Raw genomic sequence first — 7,242 nt, forward strand, 5'->3', positions numbered from 1 at the left:
ATGATGCGAATGTTTGTACTTGATTTGTCGCTGTAAATCACTAGTGTTTCATCGTTAGGGAGATTAAGATGAACTGATTTTTCAAAGCAAATGATGTCGGTGCGAAGAAGACTTAACCAATCAATGCCAACTATGACGTCGAAACTTTTAATTTGGACCGGCATGAGGTTGATTGGGAAAGAGTGTCCGTCTAAAGTTAACGTACAACTCATGTATATGTAGTTAGTGTTTTCGATTTTTCCATTTGCCATTTCTACAGTGAATGATTCTTCTAACATGCTAGGTTTATGTTTAAGTAAGTGAATAAAGTTTTGGCTCACGAAGCTTCTCTCTGCTCCACTATCGAATAATATGCATGCATATGAATTATCGAGAAGAAACGTACCATCAACTACTGTAGGATCAACTGCGACTTCTTCGTGACCTATAGCCAAAACTCGTCCCACTCCGCTGGTATTCGCTGCCTTCGGACAGTTTCTTTTGTAGTGGCCCACCTCACTACAACCGTAGTAAGCTTGGCCTACACCAACATTGGGAACTTGAGTGATCGGCTTTACAGGGGTTTGCAGAAGCGGACAGTGTGTCCCTTTCTGTTGCAGTTGGAGCACTGCATTTCCCGACAAGGTCCATTGTGGTGGTGATTTCATTTGGTGCACTTTGGAAGGTTTCCCACATAAGGTTTGTTGGGTAGAGATTTGTAGGAACGGTAGTAGGTACAGTAGCAACATTCACTATAACTAGTTGTTGTTTCTTCGAGGATTCTTGGGGAGACCCACCCTTCCCCTTATTCCATCCTCTCTTCTTGTTATTGTTGTTGTTGTTTCCCTTTTTGTGGTTCTGGTGCAGAAATTGTTGATTCTGATGACTTCCGTGATCAATAAGCGATTGTGCCAGCTCTTTGGCACTTTCAAAAGTGTTAGGTTTTGAAGCTAACACGCTTGAATCAATTTGGGGCGACAGTCCTTAAATGTATCTCTCTATTTTCTTGCTCTCAGGAGCAATCATATATGGGCAAAGGATTTCCAGATCGCAGAATCTGTTGGTATAAGTTGCCATGTTGTTACCAATCATTCCAAGAGTCCAGAGTTCGTGCTCGAGTTTTTGAATCTCTCCTCGTGGACAGTACTCCCTCATAAGCATGATTTTTAAGCTCTCCCAACTTATTGAATTCGCCACTATTAGAGTAAGTACCTTAACGTGGCCATTCCACCAAGTTAAAGCTCTATCATTAAGTGTGTAAGTTGCAAACTTGACTTTGCTGTGCTCGGAACAGGAGCAGATTTCAAAGAATGATTTTGTCCTTTCAATCCACTGCCTCAAAATCACCACCAGTTCCATTAAACATCTGGGGTTTAGCATTTGTAAAGTCTTTATAGGTGCACTCTCAGGGTTGCCCATGACTATCGCCATGGTTGGAAGGATGTGTGCCAATTCCTGAACCAGTAGTAACAAGGGTATTGATCTGTGACATGGCAGCGACCACGGCGGTGGTGACTGCTGCTTAGAACATGACAACATCTAATTGAAAAGGTGGAGGTGGTGGTGGTATTGGTGCTTCCCCACTGTTGTTTCGTCTCGGATTTCTACACGGAGGCATCCTTCAACTATAGATTGAAAATACAAGGGTAAGAATTCCATAGTATAGAAAATGAATGTGTCTCATGAACTAAATTGCTATAGTTCAACAACGGATGATAGTATGAGTCTCAAAGAACAGAAGAATGAAAGTTATTCGTAAATCCGAATATATGAAACAAGCGTATTGTTTTTCCATAATATTTTAAAGATTGAACAAAATACTCAACGTAGTAATAATAGCGTGCCAATTATATTAATATAATAGATGATACAACGATCACAAAAATTTGACCCCTAAAAGGGTCTCCGGTTACAAGGTTTAAGAAAATAAAACTTTTATCCGAGGTCCTAACTTATAACAAAATTTGGGATTTTGGCATGCACTACTTGCGACGTGCGTTGTGCTTGGAGCTTGACTCCGCATCCGATTGCTTTGATTCCATAAGACGCCTATCGAAGGCGGCTTGCTGTTCCCTCAACTCTGCGAGGGCTGTAATCCTTTGTGTTTGGAATGCGTCGGCGCGGAGATGGGTGTCATCATGCAACATATCTAGACGACGGATGTCGGCAGTGTGAACTTGTACTCCCACGTTGACTTCACAAATTCGATTTGCTTGGACCCCCGATTGATAGGACTGGTTGGCCAGTTTACCTACCATGACCTGAAGTGCTCGTCGGCTGAACCTCCATCCCTGATGTCGTAGAAGTTCCGACACATACCGTAGGGAGAGCGTATCCCTTGTTGTTGGCTCCAATGGTGGAGGTGACTTCCCCAAACGGGAGTCGGTCCCTGGAAGTTCCTCCTAATGGCTGGAGGGTCGACTATTTCTGGTTCTAAGTCTGTACTAGAGTCATCCCGTTCTTCCAACTCGATAGGTTCTTCATCCTCTTCAGGATTCTCCTCTACCCATCCTCTATTGCCCTGGTTCGGGTAGTAGGGGTCCCCTGGTGGGTGGAATCCAACCATTTGACTATACAAGAATAGGGTTACAAGATTTGAAAACATGTAACAATAAACATGTGGATTAAACTATTGTATGTACCAAATACTCCTATAGTATTTAAATTTGTATGTTTGATACTAGTGTCTATTTTGGTAAGTTTTGACTTGTTGCACACTACGATCATTCCTCGACGTACGTTAGTCCAATCTCGGATAAATATAGTTGATCAGGCTATATTCGTCCCAAATTCGATTGCATATATTGAGCACTAATCGTAGTGTCCAACTCGTCTTAATACTTTTTGTATAGCTCTAACCATGAAAATATATCGTTGTATGCATGTATTTTGTATTTTTATGACCCAAAATAATCTATTTAATGAAACAAGGTTTTAGATGTAAAAACCTTCTGTCAGAGACTTTGAGTCCTAAGCATTTATAGTTTGTATATCTTATGAGGTTCGATATACTAAGTTCACTATAAACATTGCTCTGATACCAATCTGTCACACCCCCAAACCGGAAAGGCGGAAATGTTCAGGGGCGGATGACTTCATGTGGTAACATAACAAATGAATACATAGTAAAGAAAGCAATACAACCATCATATATATAATTGAAAGTTTACATTGTTAAGAGAGTACATGTTCAAAACCAATTAAAATATGATGCCAAAAATATGAATTTAAATTGGCGCCGCAGCGTCCCTTCTTCAAAAAGCTGTTTGATACCTGCAATTACTGAGTCCTTGGGACATACAAGTAGTTTTGAAAGAGTAGATCAACATTTAGGCTGGTGAGTTTCATAAGTATTAAATGAAAATTGTTGGATCAAAATATGGTTTATACTTTGCTTTTCTGGGCAATTGTATTTTTCTGTAATATTTTTGGATTTTACGGTCATGTTTACGGTTGAGTTTACGACCGTAAACACCTTATGGCCGTAAACCCATTTATGGCCCATGTTATCTGGCCCATGTTCTCCATGTATAAATATAGGTGTTAGGGTGAGGAGTAGAGATGGATGAACCCTAGAGAGTTTACGGCCAGAGAGACAGAAGAACTATTGTGTGTTAGTGTGTGTGTGACTCTCTTGTATCCGGATCATCATTCTATTCATTAATACATTGAGATTCATTATCTACTTCTTCTTCTTCTCTTGTATTTGATCTGACATCATCCATTTGATTAGGATTCCGCACCATCAAACGGATCTAATTGATACACAGGCAGATTAGGGACTTACAATTGGTATCAGAGCCAAGTTGTATCAGTCAATTTCTTCGGATTTGGGGCATAATTTGATCTTATTTTCGAAATATTCTTGCGTTTTTGGATAGATCTCTGAAAACAAGGGGGATTTGTTCTTCGTGTTTTTCATAAAAAAAGGTTTTTGATCGAGTTTTGGAGCTTCAAAGTCGAAAAATCGTTGTTTTTTGTCGTAATCAACAAGGTTTTTGCGGCCGGCGGCTAGGGTTTCGGTGCTCATGGCCGGAGTTTACGGCCGGAAACTGTTCACGGTTGCCAGAGGTTTGTGGCCGGAGTTTGCGGGCCTCGACTCGGAATTTGGCTCGGCGGTTTGCAGATCGAACTTGCGCCTCTTGATGGCGCGGCTCAGCAACAGCAAGCATCAACGAAGCAATAAAAAAAGGAGGGGTGCGATTTTGAGGTTGCTGGGTTTCAAACCTGCGACCTCAAAGTCTTCAACCAAGCGTCTTACCATCCCAACTAGCAAGCTCCTTGTTTTATTCCTCCGAAGTTTAAAACATAACTCGTCTTTTTTTGCTTCAAGTTTCGCATTTTTTACACTTTCAGCCCAAAATTCAATTCTTTTTAATTGTAAATTCTTTTTTCTTCCAAAATAAAAAATTTATTATTAATTAAAATAAAATAATAAATAATAATAATAAAAATAAAAAAAGAATAATAAATTTTTATTTTTGACTTTTATTTTTGATTTTTGATTTTTTTTATTTTGACTTTCAGGTTTGACCTTTGATTTTAAACTTTGACATTTTTCATTTAACTTTTAAATTTTCAAATTTAACTTTTCAGTTTGACTTTTAAGTTTGACTTTTCAAGTTTGACTTTTTCAAGTTTGACTTTTTCAAGTTTGACTTTTTCAAGTTTGACTTTTCAAGTTTGACTTTTGAGTTTAACTTTTTAAATTTGACTTTTAAGGTTGACTTTTATAATCAAAGGGTTTGACTTTTAAGTTTGATTTTGGCTTCTAGTTGTGCTTTTTAATTGATTTTAAGGTCTACGAGGGAGTTAAAAACATGAAAGAGAGTCGTTAGGATATGTTAAGACAAAATTTCAACATTTTCGATTATATCCCTGGAGAAACCCTCGAAACTCAGTTGCAACGATTTACTACACTTATTACTGAGATGAATATAGCTGGGATCTTCTTGTCCAAATCAGAGATAAACAACAGGCTACTGAATTCACTTCCGAAATCGTGGGATATGAACGTGGCCATCATCAAGAAGACAAAAGATCTCAATCATCTTAGTCTTGCTGATATAATTCAAGAACTTGATGCTTTGAAGTGTAGAGAAACAATGAGTTCTGAAAACATTCCGGTCACTGAAGTTACATGTACTCCAGCTTGTGAAGTCACAATTAAATTTCTTCGAGAACAAATTGATTTATTTAAAAGAGAAGTTGAGGACCTGAGATATGAAGGATATCAACTCAGGAAAGGACATAAACCCTTGAAGGATGAATTAGAATAAAAAACCAAGGACTTTAGGAAACTTCAGGAAGAGTATAGCAACAAGTGTGAAAATTATGATTATATTAAGAGACAGCTTGCTACTGTAACTGAAGAACTTGATGCTTTAAAAATTAAGTGTGGAAAAACAGATGTCAGTTTAAAAAATTATAGTGTGTTAAGTCAGACAGTCAAGTCCTTATATGAAACCCAATTAAAATTCAAAGAAAATCAAAACAAGGGTCTAGGGTATGATAGTGTACCTCCTCCTTATAATCATAACTACACATCCATCCCTATGATACACGATGAAACTGACAGGGAGCCACATCTTCGATATGGCAAACGAGCTGGATTTGTGTCAGGAGGAGTTATTAATGTTGAAAATACTAATGTTTCTACTTCATGTGAAGGTAAAGTAGCAGAAGATGAGAACAAGGAGAGCACTATTGAACATACCAATGACTCCTTGAACTCTGAATCTGTTGCTTCGAACTTAACTGCTTCTGATCAACCTAGCGTTGAGAAATACAGGCCACCAATTCAAATGCAACAGAGTGCTTGTTGCAAGTGTGCATGTGGGAACAATAAGAGTCAAGGCAAGGATACGCCACCAGGGATAGGAAGAAACAACTCCCCAGTGGAGAAAACGACATGTTTTCACTGTGGAACACCTGGACACATTGCTAGAATTGTCCTGATCGCGCATACGTTCCCTACTATGCAGGCCAAGAGGGAGATTTTTCAAAAGAAACCCCCCAAGGTCACGTTCAGATAATACCGAATGGAATGCCATGAAGGCCAAGAATTCAACTCCCAAGGCTAAGCATCCGAATCCCAAGGGAAAGAAGGAAGTGTCAGCCAACAAGCCTAATCCAAGAGATGATCCAGTAAAACAAAGACCGATTAGGTCAAAGTCATCTCAACGGCCGACATCAAGATCAAAAGCAAGCACTGAGCCTCCCAACAGATCGAAAAAGAAATGGGTTAAACCCAAGTACAAATGGGTTCCGAAGGCTTAATCTCCCAAATCTTCTAACAATTATAATATTTCTATATCTTCTATTTGTGATAAACAGGACATGTCATGGGAGAAAGTACCTTGAGTTGATGAAAAAGGTTGACCCAGTTTCAAAATGGACTGGGTTTCAAAGACCAACTGATCCCGCTTTGCGTCAGAGCAGTTATGGAGGCATATCATCAGACTTCAGTTTGTTGGTAGTGGCTGCTCCTGGCATATGATAGGGGACATCTCTCAAATATAAAGCACTCATAACTTTGTTCGAGAGTTCGTGTCCTTTGCGGGAAAGGAAAGAAGGGAAGAAAAGAATGGATCACATAGGGTTAGTGCTTAATGGCAGGAAGAATTTTCGGATCTGTTCTGAGATTATGCGTGTTCTTTTCAGACTCTGAATGCAGATTCAATCAGTGAATTACGGTTTGCGTTTTCTTCTCTATACTCCTGAGTTTTTCTTAAGCTGATTCACTTTAAAGACTAATTTTTGTTTTAGGATAGTTTAAATTTGCGCATTTATTTTCGTTTCTCTCCTATGCACAAATTTAGGGGGAGAAATAAAAACAAAAAAAAATCAAAAACATTAGAAAATCAGAAAATAAAAAATATGGTGTTAATGGAATGTGTTTGAGGGAGATGTTTAGGGAAATGAAATTAGCAAGTGATAACAGGCAATCTGAATCGGCGTAACGTACCTAAGTTTAATCGTGTATGCTCTGTGTTCGATGCGTTGGTAGGCACGAAAGATTTTAAATGGACTTGACTAGGGAAAGTTGAACCTAATGAATTTAAGGACTTAACAAACTTTGACCTAGTTAGATCCGTTTAACCTAATGTCACGACGCTCGGATAGGTTGAGCAGGGAGACATACATGGGAATCTACCGGTCACATTAAATACCCATATCTAGGACTGTGGATTTACTTTTCCTCGATGTACGGATTCTATCCTTAATTCTGGTTGGATGGGGCGACTGGTAAATTCCGATAAA

The sequence above is a fragment of the Lactuca saligna genome, chromosome 8 (assembly GCF_052625555.1).
Source record: "Lactuca saligna cultivar CGN05327 chromosome 8, ASM5262555v1, whole genome shotgun sequence".
Taxonomy (NCBI): Eukaryota; Viridiplantae; Streptophyta; class Magnoliopsida; order Asterales; family Asteraceae; genus Lactuca; species Lactuca saligna.